Below are 14,825 nucleotides of genomic sequence, written 5' to 3' on the forward strand. Positions count from 1 at the left end.
AAATCTCTGACCCCGCCGGGAATCGAACCCGGGAACCCGGGCGTGGGATGATCCCATTGGCAGCACTTCGTGTTGGGAATAAAATTCTTTATTCAACATAAAGCAATTTTGTACAGTTATGGTTTTGCGTATGGTTGCTATTTCATTAATGTGTGAGACTGGTGCGTTTCCTTGTTGTTTTAGTCTTTGTATGGTGATTTTGAACCCACTGATGGTGGCACAGAGGTGCTGTTACATGTTTGGATATGAAAAAACAATGTGTTTGCAAACAGGCTTAACCCATAACCTACAATCTCGGTTCCTTGTGCACCTTTTACCCCTAAATTTATACACGCTACCGCTTGTGTGCTTTTATCGCTGTCTTTCTGATATGACCTTCTTCCCCACAGTGTCCACAAACTACTACTTGTTTATCACAATGATTTGCCAGATGCTTAAGGTCTCGGCATTGCGCACACCGCTTCACTACTAGGTAATCTTTCACTGAACCCGGAGCAAATTATGAGTTTTAGTGTCTTAGCATCTGTGTCCTCTGTGATGACGTGCATTTCCGTGTCACTTCGTGTGCAGTTTACACGACGACTATAGTATTAGTGTGCTTTATCTTCTTTACCCAAATTTCCTCTTTAGTGGAGTTTATTAAGGTTGTCAGTTTTTGTTGTACTTTCTAGTAGCCGCCATCGTTAGCACTGCGATTGCTTATTTTTTCTCTCTTTTTGTGGATTTTCTCTAATCCTTTTTGCAACTGTTGCTAATTGCCAAATAATAACGCTTGCTCTTCTGCCCATTGTAATATTTTATCCTTTAATTCCATTTTTAATTCGGTTACTCTTGCCTGTGTCCTTTCCTGCCCATAAAATTAATATTTAATTAATACTATATAGTCTTAACACCAATCTAGTATATTCTAATTGTTGCAGTTTTGTCTTCGCTCTTATAATTTCAGTTGGTCATTTCGGTTACCGCCGTTCCTTCTCAAGTGCCATCCTGCATACATCTGTTTCCCCATTTGATGTCCAATACAATGCAGTGCGGGGGCACTGCACGTTACACCGCGCCGCTGACTTGGTTACGTCTCCGTCCGTTGAGTCACCAGAATCGGCGCCGTGTGGGGTGTGCCTCGCCTGGCGCTACGAGTCTCCCCTTGACTGACGTAGTGCCAACACCTACTGGCAATGTGCACCAATAGAACATGGACGATCCCTCCACGCTGGCGGTGACGGATCTCTCTTAAGACTTTAAACATTCGCCTCGTCCTCCACTATTTGTGTATGCAGGTACCAGTTGCCAATAACGACACTTGCCCCACGGAAACACAGGTTGAATATGGAACCAACGTCAAGCCGCGACAGATCAGAGAGTCATCTTTACTTTGGATACAGATCTCTGGAGCTGAATCGATGTTCTAACTCATACCAAAGGTATTCCATAGTGCTAAGGTCACGACTTGGTCAGACCAGTCCATTTCAGGACCGTTATTGTCCACAAACAATTACCTCACAAACAATGCTTTACGACAGGGTGCGTTGTCATGCTGATAGAATCAATCACTTTCTCCAAACTGTCCCTCCACTGTATACAGAACACAATAATGTAAAATGTGATCATACCCTGACGTATTTAGTGTGTTCTTAATTGCAATAAGGGGACCAGGCCCTAACCACGAAACACACCCTCATACCAGAACACCATTACCACCATATTTCAGGGATGGCAGGTAACGTTCATTACTCAGAATCACCCGTTTCCAGTAATACACTGCCCACCAGCATTGCTCTTTACCTCCCCTCAAGCATTCCTTATCAGTGGCTTCAAATAAGTGTGACATACGAGGCACTGCTCGACCATTGCACCCCATCTTCTAAACTCCGTACGCACAGTCTTTGTGCAAACTAAACTCCCAGTATTACTTTGGTACTCACGAATGATTTCTGCTGCTGATTCCATGTAATTCTTGACGACCAGCCTCGGCAACGCTCGGCAATCGTTGTCCGTCTGTACGCGATATCTGTTTGGTCCTGGTGTAGCTGTGATCGTTATTACTTCGTGTTTCGCTGTTACTCGGGTGACACTGGTGACCAGTCCACGACGTCACTGAGCGAGTTATTACAGCTGCTCTTACGACGATTCTCATCCCGCCTTCTTTTTACTCAGACAGGTACGTCACGGAATTTTATTCATATAGAGTGCCAAAAAGTTTTGCAAAATAAATTTCGTTCACAAGTTTGTCAGGAAGACAATTGTATATTGACATGCTCTTGCTGCGCTCATGTCGTACTAAGGGACTGCACAATATATTTCAGTTTGTATGTAATGCACTACTGGCCATTAAAATTGCTACACCTAGAACAAATGCAGATGATAAACGGGTATTCATTGGACAAAGATATTATACTAGAACTGAAATGTGATTATAGTTTCATGCAACTTGGGTGCATAGATACAGAGAAATCAGTACCCAGAACAACCACCTCTGGCCGTAATAAAGGCCTTGATACGCCTGGGCATTGAGTCGAACACAGCTTGGATGGCGTGTACAGGTACAGCTGCACATGCACCTTCAACACGATACCACAGTTCATCAAGAGTAATGACTGGCGTATTGTGACGAGCCAATTGCTCGGCCACCATTGACCAGACGTTTTCAGTTGGTGAGAGATCTGGAGAATGTGCTGGCCAGGGTAGCAGTCGAACATTTTCTGTATCCAGGAAGGCCCGTACAGGACCTGCAACATGCGGTCGTGCATTCTCCTGCTGAAATGTAGGGTTTCGTAGGGATCCAATGAAGAGTAGAGCCACGGCTCGTAACACATCTGAAATGTAACGTCCACTGTTCAAAGTGCCGTCAGTGCGAACAAGAGGTGACCGAGACGCTCCTGCCTGTGATGCAGCGTCAAGGGTAACCGCAGCCATGGTCGCCGAGCTGATAGTCCATGCTGCTGCAAACGTCGTCGAACTGTTCGTGCAGATGGTTGTTGTCTTGCAAACGTCCCCAAAAATGGTTCAAATGGCTCTGAGCACTATGCGACTTGACTTCTGAGGTCATCAGTCGCCTAGAACTTAGGACTAATTAAACCTAACTAACCTAAGGACATCACACACATCCATGCCCGAGGCAGGATTCGAACCTGCGACCGTAGCGGTCACGTGGTTTCAGACTGAAGCGCCTAGAACCGCACGGCCACACCGTCCGGCCCAAACGTCCCCATCTGTTGACTCAGGGATCGAGACGTGGCTGCACGATCCGTTACAGCCATGTGGATAAGATGCCTGTCATCCGACTGCTAGTGATACGAAACCGTTGGGATCCAGCACGGCGTTCGGTATCACCCCCCTGAATCCACTGAGTCCATCTTCTACCAACAGTCATTGGATCTTGACCAACGCGAGCAGCAATGTCGCGATACGATAAACCGCAATCGCGATAGGCTACAATCCGACCTTTATCAAAGTCGGAAACGTGATGGTACGCATTTCTCCTCCTTACACGAGGCATCAAAACAATGTTTCACCAGGCAACGCTGGTAAACTGCTGTTTGTGTATGAGAAATCGGTTGCAAACTTTCCTCATGTCAGCACGTTGTAGGTGTCGCCACCGGCGAAAACATTGTGCGAATGCTCTGTAAAGCTAATCATTTGCGTATCACAGCATCTTCTACCTGTCGGTTAAATTTCGCGTCTGTAGCACGTCATCTTCGTGGTATAGCAATTTTAATGGCCAGTAGTGTACATTTTCTCTAAGTCTTAAATGTCGAATTTTTCAAGCTGGTCTGATTTGGCTTGCCACGATATACTGTACATTAGTTTTCCGTAACATGAAATTTAATGCTTACAACAGCATGCCTCCACCTCTTCCCTCAGTGAATGGAGAGAGGAGCAGGCGGCTGACAGCTAGCGCTATTCTGACGGGCAGCTGAGTGTGACAAGAAGGTTTTGTTAGAGCTTGCGAGATTCGCTCACGTGCTGGCAAGAATTAGACAACCTGTCTAACTGCACAGTGAAATTGTAATTATGACCAGCTACTGTGATCCGCGCACCACAAAGATGAGGAAGTATATCCGTTTTCCGTTGCTTGAAATGTAGAAGTGAAATATGATGCATATGGACCAGAGTCAACTTATCGCTTTTTTGCCTGTTATAACAAGTCTGGAAACAGTTACGATCTTGTTGAGTAGGCACTTCACTCGAGACGAGATATTATGCCCATATTCAGACTCATTTCCTCAACAGCATTTGCTCACTCACCAGGGAAGTGGGTCATAAAAGGCTCTGAGCACTATGGGACTTAACATCTATGGTCATCAGTCCCCTAGAACTTAGAACTACTTAAACCTAACTAACCTAAGGACATCACACAACACCCAGCCATCACGAGGCAGAGAAAATCCCTGACCCTGCCGGGGATCGAACCCGGGAACCGAAACGAGAACGCTACCGCACGACCACGAGATGCGGGCGGTCATAAAAGAAGAGCTTCCACTCAATAAATGATACTGATGTCACATCATGATAACCATTAACATAGTTAAACAGCTTTTCTTTGATGTACACGAGTCATTATGATGATTTGTTCTCGGCTAATGTCATTGATAAACTGTTGAACAAACTCGATATCCGGGAGTCATGTGCGGATAGCCAAACGGTTAGGCGACTGCTCGCGGTAAGCGGGAAATCCGTGTTCGAGCCCCTGTCCGGCTCAAATTTTCATTGTCGTCATTCCATTCTACAGCTAATGGTTGTCCATATTCGTCGTTCCGAATGCGTGTAAAGGATCAGTCATAGTGTTCACACATGGCTTCCCTGTAAGTAACAGGGTTATTCCACTGGTAAACAAAAAAAGACATCGGATTAAGGGAAGATGAATTGAGTGGGGAACATAGGTCAGAATTTGTCAGTTTACACGTAAAAACGCATGCACTCGGAACACAGTCTGGACGCATAATGTGAAGAGCAAAAAGTTTAAAGGAGTCTTATATTAATAGGTCAACCATATGCACTGATCGAAAGAAATAGCAACAGCAAACAATAATTAATGTAGACTAAAGAATACATTTGTCTAGGTAACGTATTTAAGTGATTAACGTTTGCAAGGTCACAGGTTAAAGGAAGCGCGAGATAAGCCACCACAAATGTGAAAATCTGGTACATTAATAACCGGTGTAACCTCCGGAATGTTGGATGCCAGGATACATTGGTGCATGTATTGTGTTTTACAGATGCCGGATCTCAGTCTGTGGGGCGGAGTTCCGTGATTGTTGCATTTGGTCAGTCAATAGAGGGACGCTTAATGCTGTTTGAGGATGCCGCTGGTGTTGTCGACGTATGACGATGCATATGTCCTCGATTGGAAACAGATACGGTGATAGAGCAGGGCAAGGGGGCATGTCGACATTCTGTAGAGCTTGTTGGTTTACAACAGCGGTATGTGAGAGAGCGGAAAACACTCCCAGGAATGCTGTTCATGATGGCAGCACAACAGGTCGAGTCACCAGACTGACGACCAAAGCCGGCCGAGCGGTTCTAGGCGCTACAGTCTGGAATCGCGCGACCGCTACGGTCGCAGGTTCGAATCCTGCCTCGGGCATAGATGTGTGTGACGTCCTTAGGTTAGCTAGGTTTAAGTAGTTCTAAGCTCTAGGGGACTGATGACCTGAGATGTTAAGTCCCATAGTGCTCAGAGCCATTTGAACCATTTTTTGACGACCAAATTTGCAGACATGATGCGTGGGATAACCAAGTTGTCGTACGAAATCGAGCTCCAGATAATAACTCCAGGTGTAGGTCCAGTGTGTCTAGTACGCAGACTGTTCGGCTGCGTCCGCAGCTCGTGGTCGTGCAGTAGCGTTCTCGCTTCCCGCGCCCGGGTTCCCGGGTTCGATTCCCGGCGGGGTCAGGGATTTTCACTGCCTTGTGATGACTGGGTGTTGTGTGATGTCCTTAGGTTAGTTAGGTTTACGTAGTTCTAAGTTCTAGGGGACTGATGAACATAGATGTTAAGTCCCATAGCGCTCAGAGCCATTTGAACCAATTTGTTTGGCTGCAAGGCCTGAACTGCCCTCTTTCTAACCAACACACGTCCATCACTGGCATTGAGGCAGAACCAGGAAACACAACAAACCTCCACCCTGCCCTCCAGTGGACTCTCGCTTGACACCACTGAAGTCGCAAATGGCGGTGGGTTTGGGTCAGTGGAACGCACACAGCACGGCGCTTGGCTTGGAGCTGTCCTTGATGTAACCGATTTGTAAGAGTGCGCTGTGTTGGCAGCGCTGCTCAGATTGTTTATAAATATGCAATACGATGTGTCAGAGCCATACGCGGAACGCAAAGGTCTTCCCTCTCGGTCGTGCCACGTGACCGTCCGGAGCCTGGTCTTCTCCCGACAGGACATTCCTGTGACCAACGCTGCCAACAACCATTTACAGTAACTATCTTCCTGCCAAGTATCATAGAAGGAGCTTCTCATATCCCTATTACACCAAGTCGTTCAAACTCAGTGATATGTTGATAATGAAGCCTTTGTCGCCTTAAAATGGTTCAAATGGCTCTGAGTACTATGTGACTTAACTTCTGAGGTCATCAGTCCCCTAGAACTTAGAACTATGTAAACCTAACTAACCTAAGGACATCACACATATCCATGCCCGTGGAAGGATTCGAACCTGCGATCGTAGCAGTCGCGCGGTTCCAGACTGTAGCGCCTAGAACCGCTTGGCCACATCGGCCGGCTGTCGCCTTAAAGGCAACCTTGACTAACACCAACTCATCGTCTTCTGTCTCAAAGATAACTAACGCTCAGGACCGTCACAATGCGTATTTAAAACAAACGTTATCTACATCCTCCACTATTATGCGACTGGCGCGAAATTTAAATAGACATCATATTTCAGTTGTAGAAACACAAATATCACATGTTTTTTATGTCTCACAAATCTTACTTGGTATTGCGATTTTTTTCCCGTCAGTGTGTAGCCATAGGCAATGTGTGTTGCGTTAAGAAGTTCAAATGCTGCACACTATACACTCATCAGGCAGAACATAATGACCTTCTACCTTAGTGCCGGTGTGTCACCTTTGGCATGGATAACAGCGGCGACGCATCGTAACATAAAAGCAATGAGGCCTTGGTAGATCGCTGGAGGGAGTTGGCACCGTAAATGCACACACAAGTCACCTAAAGTCCGTAAATTCCGTGGAGGGCAATGAGCTCTGACACTACGTTCAAATCACAAACCAGTTTTGTTCGAGTGGGTTCAAGTGCGGCGAGCTGGGGGGGGGGGGGCACTACATCAACTGGAACTCATCATTGTGTTCCCCGAACCACACCATCACAATCCTGGCCTTGTGACGTGGTGCATTATCTTGTTGAAAAATGCTACTGTAGTCGGGGAACATGATTGCCATGAAGAGGTGTACGTGCTCTGCAACCAATGTACGATACTCCTTTGCCGTCATGTTGCCTTGCACGAGCTCCACTGGACCCATGGATGCCCACATGAATTGTCCCCAGAGCATAATGGAGCCGCCGATATCTCGTTTCCATCCTGCAGTACAGGTGTCATGGAGCTGTTCCCCTGGAAGACGACGGTTTCGCGCAATCCCATCGGCATGATGAAGATGGTCGAGATCCAATGACTGCCACTACGCCAATGTGCAGTGCCAATGGTCGTGTGCCAATTTCAGTCGTAGTTGTCGATGTCGTGGAATAAACATAGGCATTTGCTTGGGTCGTCAGCTGCGGAGGCCCATCGTTAGGAGTGTTCTGTGCACTGAGTGTTCAGACACACTTGTACTCTGCCCGGCATTACTGTCTGATGTTAGTTCCTCCGCATTTCGTCCCGTGTCCTATTCTACCAGTCTGCCCAGCCTGAGACGTCCGACGTCTGTATTGACGGCTAGCCTCCCAACCCCACTACGTCTGGACGTGGTTTCACTTGGGTTTCGCCACATGTTGAAGACAGTCCCCACAGAACTCCTCGAACACTCGACAAGTCGTGCAGTTACCGAAATGCTCATGCCGAGATGTCGGGCCGTGACAATCAGCCCTCTGTCAAACTCAGATAGATCGTGCGCCTTCCCCTTCTACACTCCGACAACTCGCTCATTGGTACCACACGCACCGTGCGTCTGTCGAATAGCAACCATTCCTCGGCAGGTGACGCTCTATCGCCTGAGCGGTTTTATATCGATAGTAGGTCGGTGGTCATAATGTTCTGGCGGTTCAGTGTATAATTCAATCAGAGCACTAAGTAATTTCTACTTTTAAATAACACAAACTACACTACTGGCCATTAAAATTGCTACACCACGAAGATGACGTGCTACAGACGCGAAATTTAACCGACAGGAAGAAGATGCTGTGATATGCAAATGACTTGCTTTTCAGAGCATTCACACAACGTTGGCGCCGGTGGCGACGCCTACAACGTGCTGACATGAGGAAAGTTTCCAACCGATTCCTCAAATACAAACAGCAGTTGACCGGTGTTGCCTGGTGAAACGTTGTCGCGATGCCTCGTGACGGAGGAGAAATGCGTACCATCACGTTCCCGACTTTGATGAAGGTCGGATTGTAGCCTATCGCGATTGCGCTTTATCGTATCGCGACATTGCTGCTCGCGTTGGTCGAGATCCAATGACTGTTAGCAGAATATGGAATCGGTGGGTTCAGGAGGGTAATACAGAACGCCGTGCTGGATCCCAACGGCTTCGTATCACTAGCAGTCGAGATGACAGGCATCTTATCCGCATGGCTGTAACGGATCGTGCAGTCACGTCTCGATCCCTGAGTCAACAGATGGGGACGTTTGCAAGACAACAACCATCTGCACGAACAGTTCGACGTCGTTTGCATCAGCATGGACTATCAGCTCGGAGACCATGGCAGCGGTTACCCTTGACGCTGCATCACAGACAGGAGCGCCTGCGATGGTGTACTCAACGACGAACCTGGGTGCACGATGGCAAAACGTCATTTTTTCGGATGAATTTAGGTTCTGTTTACAGCATCGTGATGATCGCATCTGTGTTTGGCGACATCGCGGTGAACGCACATTGGAAGCGTGTATTCGTCATCGCCATACTGGCGTAATACCCGGCATGATGGTATGTGGTGCCATTGGTTACACGCCTGGGTCACCTCATGTTCGCACTGACGGCACTTTGAACAGTGGACGTTACATTTCAGAATTGTTACGACCCGTGGCTCTACCCTTCATTCGATCCCTGCGAAACCCTCCATTTCAGCAGGAGAATGCACGACCTCATGTTGCAGGTCCTGTACGGGCCTTTCTGGATACAGAAAATGTTCGACTGCTACCCTGGCCAGCACATTCTCCAGATCTCTCCCCAACTGAAAACTTCTGGTCAATGGTGGCCGAGCAACTGGCTCGTCACGATACACCAGTCACTACTCTTGATGAACTGTGGTATCGTGTTGAAGCTGCATGGGCAGCTGTACCTGTACACGCCATCCAAGCTCTGTTTGACTCAATGCCAAGGCGTATCAGTGCTGTTATTAAGACCAGAGGTGGTTGTTCTGGGTACCGATTTCTCAGGATCTATGCACTGAAATGGCGTGAAAATGTAATGACATGTCAGTTCTAGTATAATATCTTTGTCCAATGAATACCCGTTTATCATCTGCATTTCTTCCTTTGTGTAGCAATTTTAATGGCCAGTGGTGTATGATTATCTGCACATGACGATAAACGTTATACCTACTTCAGAATAGGGTTAATAATTTGGCTTTGGGTCACTACCACAAGAAAAATTATTATAATGATGAAACTGTGTGTGTGTGTGTGTCTTCAAGTCTAACGCATGCTTTTCGATAAATTAGAAATTTATATAAATTAGTTTCTTCACAGACGTCTGCGATCAAGAAATGTCAATCGTAATGGCTCAGACAGTGAATGAGTAAAATCAGTGACTCTAAAAACATCGTATAATATAAACATTGAATATACACTCCTGGAAATGGAAAAAAGAACACATTGACACCGGTGTGTCAGACCCACCATACTTGCTCCGGACACTGCGAGAGGGCTGTACAAGCAATGATCACACGCACGGCACAGCGGACACACCAGGAACCGCGGTGTTGGCCGTCGAATGGCGCTAGCTGCGCAGCATTTGTGCACCGCCGCCGTCAGTGTCAGCCAGTTTGCCGTGGCATACGGAGCTCCATCGCAGTCTTTAACACTGGTAGCATGCCGCGACAGTGTGGACGTGAACCGTATGTGCAGTTGACGGACTTTGAGCGAGGGCGTATAGTGGGCATGCGGGAGGCCGGGTGGACGTACCGCCGAATTGCTCAACACGTGGGGCGTGAGGTCTCCACAGTACATCGATGTTGTCGCCAGTGGTCGGCGGAAGGTGCACGTGCCCGTCGACCTGGGACCGGACCGCAGCGACGCACGGATGCACTCCAAGACCGTAGGATCCTACGCAGTGCCGTAGAGGACCGCACCGCCACTTCCCAGCAAATTAGGGACACTGTTGCTCCTGGGGTATCGGCGAGGACCATTCGCAACCGTCTCCATGAAGCTGGGCAACGGTCCCGCACACCGTTAGGCCGTCTTCCGCTCACGCCCCAACATCGTGCAGCCCGCCTCCAGTGGTGTCGCGACAGGCGTGAATGGAGGGACGAATGGAGACGTGTCGTCTTCAGCGATGAGAGTCGCTTCTGCTTTGGTGCCAATGATGGTCGTATGCGTGTTTGGCGCCGTGCAGGTGAGCGCCACAATCAGGACTGCATACGACCGAGGCACACAGGGCCAACACCCGGCATCATGGTGTGGGGAGCGATCTCCTACACTGGCCGTACACCACTGGTGATCGTCGAGGGGACACTGAATAGTGCACGGTACATCCAAACCGTCATCGAACCCATCGTTCTACCATTCCTAGACCGGCAAGGGAACTTGCTGTTCCAACAGGACAATGCACGTCCGCATGTATCCCGTGCCACCCAACGTGCTCTAGAAGGTGTAAGTCAACTACCCTGGCCAGCAAGATCTCCGGATCTGTCCCCCATTGAGCATGTTTGGGACTGGATGAAGCGTCGTCTCACGCGGTCTGCACGTCCAGCACGAACGCTGGTCCAACTGACGCGCCAGGTGGAAATGGCATGGCAAGCCGTTCCACAGGACTGCATCCAGCAGCTCTACGATCGTCTCCATGGGAGAATAGCAGCCTGCATTGCTGCGAAAGGTGGATATACACTGTACTAGTGCCGACATTGTGCATGCTCTGTTGCCTGTGTCTATGTGGCTGTGGTTCTGTCAGTGTGATCATGTGATGTATCTGACCCCAGGAATGTGTCAATAAAGTTTCCCCTTCCTGGGACAATGAATTCACGGTGTTCTTATTTCAATTTCCAGGAGTGTAGTTTGTTGTAGATAGATCGAATTTAATAGGCTATGCTGAAATTCAAGAACATTGACTGTAAAACCATTGTACAAAAATATGAGAATATTGTACTATTTAAACTCTTGTAATTTACTGTATGGAAATGTAAAGAAATGTTTGTAATAAATTTTAAATCCAGAGTATTTTATCTTTGAGTCTTTTCCCTCTCATTCCCTCAAGAGAGACAGCTGGAAAGTGATTTAGCGTTAGCAAGGTTGACATGAGCCACCTCTGTTAGCAGACCGTCTGGCCATGTTATTAGAAACCTCTAAACATTGAGATTGGAAGACTTCTCTCTTTCTCTTGCACTAGACTTCCCAAAGCAGCCATCAAGTGGCTGCACATGTTTAAGGAGTACAGTATTTGACATGTGAAAACACAGAGAGGTAGAACACAGCTGTGTGTGTGTGTGTGTGTGTGTGTGTGTGTGTGTGTGTGTGTGTGTGGGTGTGTCAATGTGTGAAGAGAAACGATGCAAAGTGTTAGTAAAAACACGTATAATTTTTGTGAAACATAGGGAGGGAGGGACAGGGAGGGGGATAGAGAGAGAAAGAGAGAGAGAGAGAGATCACATACATAAGGAGTACAGGCAAATATCTTTGAAAATGACGTCCTTTATCACAAATATCTTCAAACTTGGCACCATTTTTATGCAGTGCAATTGGCTGACTTGCCATTTTTGTTGGTTGTTTGGTTGGTTGATTTGAAGGAGCTGACTAAACAGCGAGGTCATCGGTCCCATCGGATTAGCGAAGGATGGGGAAGGAAGTCGGTCGTGCCCTTTCAAAGGAACCATTCCGGCATTTGACTGAAACGATTTCGACCATTTTAGTACAACACTGATGACTGGCTAGAGAGGGAAGGAGGAGAGGGAAGGGGTGAGAGGAAAGGGATGTTGAACGGAGTACAATGAACAAATGCGCTCGTTTCGCCATCTTAGATTTTTAAATTTTCCACCACCGCCATATTATAATTTTAAATTTCCCGCCACCAACATACTGGATTTTTTGGCGACAGCGCTACTGACATGTGGCGGACACTTGAACTACGTATATGCTGGACAGCGGAATCGATACTACTCGCAGAATGAAGAACAGGTTTTAATCTCACATCGATAGATAGATAAAACTTAAGACTGAATTGAATAACGATGAGGAAGAATATCAGCGGTGCCTTGAGCGATTAAAAGGAATAACAAGAAAACTATATCTGTTTGTCAGAATGGCCGTGTGTGCATCAGTCCTCCCCAATGTGAGACCAGTGCCTTAACTACATTGCCACCTCGCTCGGGCGATGTATATAATACGGGTGGGCCTTCTGTGGCCAGAGATTACACCGGTATCAATAGTATTATATCGTTCATGGAACTATGATTCCCATCACGGCGTAAATTATGGAGTATGATTCCCTATAATGCACCAAGATTAGACAAGTATGCCTTTTCAAAGGAGTATTCTCTTACACTACAGGGCATTACAATTGCAATACAGTGAACTGACATACGACAATAGTCATACTGTTGCGAAGTGTACTGCATTTTGGAATATGCAAATGATTAGCAACTGCACAAATAAAGTAAGAGTGACGCCATACACTATAGATGGGAGAGGCTGCCGTTGCTAGTTCTCCACTAGACCCGGAAGTGCCAGCAGATCACTGATACACTTACAGCATCACGATGGATACAGCAGTGTGTGGCGCTTTGAAGCAAAAGGAACGTTGCTAGCTCACGTTCTTCATCGTCTTACTAGCCCAGCATTTGACGCAAAGACGTGCGGGGCCAATGGGTACATAACACAATCACCTCTGGTTCGCACAGCCGGCATTTTGAATAGGAACGATTAGATTTCTGACATGTTGAGGGCTCCGGCTCGTTGTATTTCAACAAGCTAACCCAAGACTGCATGTTGCCCGCTCTGCCCTGATCTACCTTGAAATAGGATGTGTTCGACTGTACGCCTGGCCAAAGCATCATTCAGGTCTGTAAACCATCTAGTGATGGGTTGCCCAGAGACAACACGTCATCACTCAACAGCCATATGATTCATGTACTGTGAGAAAGACTTGAAGAAGCGTGGAATGATGCACCCCAGTATGTGTTCGAGGACCAGCCGGGTTACAGTCATTGCTACCAGAGACAGTAGCTCTGTGTACTATACCCTGAGGAGCCAAAATATTATGTTGCCGTAAAGTGAAAAAGGCGAAATGCGTCTGGGAGAAATAAAATAAAGTGCAGCAAGAAAATACTTCTGTGCTTGCTACGGAGGACGGCCAAGCAAACAAACACGTTATTTTCGCCATGCTAGGCATTTCCATGTGGTTTATACGAGAAATGCAGAAGACTTCACCTGAACGTTCATAAAACCAAACAACACATAAAACTGAACGCCATACGCGAATTCAATGATCTTGTACCGAAATATATCAATGTAAAGATTAAAAACAGTTCTTTCAGCGCTCAAAAAGCGATGCATGCTGCTCAGAAAATGAGGATAACATTAGAAATCAAATCCCTATATTCCATAAAACAAGAGCTAAATTACGAGTTACATATGACACATTCGGAACTTGAAAAAACCACTAATGATATGGCTGTTTTCTGCCATCTGGTCGACAAGGTCGAAAGTCACACAAAAACTGCTGCACAAAGAATGGGAACAGTTCCTAGAAGAAAGTTTAGTCAACTCAGAAAACTGCAATCACAACACTATAACTCTACATGCACGCACACGCACACACACGCAAACACAAACACACACACACACACACACACGCACACACACTCAACCAAAACAAACACAAATTCTACCCAACATTAGTGAATCTTACAGACACAGACAAGTGTTGGAAAAAGGATTAAAATACAATCTAAATTCGGAAATAAATGAAGATTACATAGAAAATCTAATTATAGAAGCAGAAAGTCTTTTGAAAAGGGAAGATAGGAGAGAAAACAGCAGTATCAATTTTGGATTAACTACAGAACTAAAAAGAAAGCCATAATATAATAACCAATTTGAAAACACAACAACACGAAAAGAACACAAGCAAAGATTCTGTAACACTCGAAAAACTTAGGAAAAAAATTCAAAATGAAAATGTCATCATTTCAAAAGCAGACAAGGGTAATGCACTAGTGCTAATAGGCAAAGAACAATACAACGAAATAAACACAAGAATCCATCACAAAAAATAACATTACAAAATTAAAATCAGATTCAACCAACAGATTCCAGACAAAAGCAAAGAACACTATGAAAAATATGAACTTCACACTAAATAACACAGGTAAATAAAGCTGACACAGAGTAGTCCCACTGCACCTTACCTCCGAAGCCAGCTGAAGGTCCACAAACCGAATCTTCCGATGAGGCCATTAGTGGATTTGAAAAAAACCCCACTTTTAAACTTGC

Source organism: Schistocerca americana, chromosome X (genome assembly GCF_021461395.2).
Source record: "Schistocerca americana isolate TAMUIC-IGC-003095 chromosome X, iqSchAmer2.1, whole genome shotgun sequence".
Taxonomy (NCBI): Eukaryota; Metazoa; Arthropoda; class Insecta; order Orthoptera; family Acrididae; genus Schistocerca; species Schistocerca americana.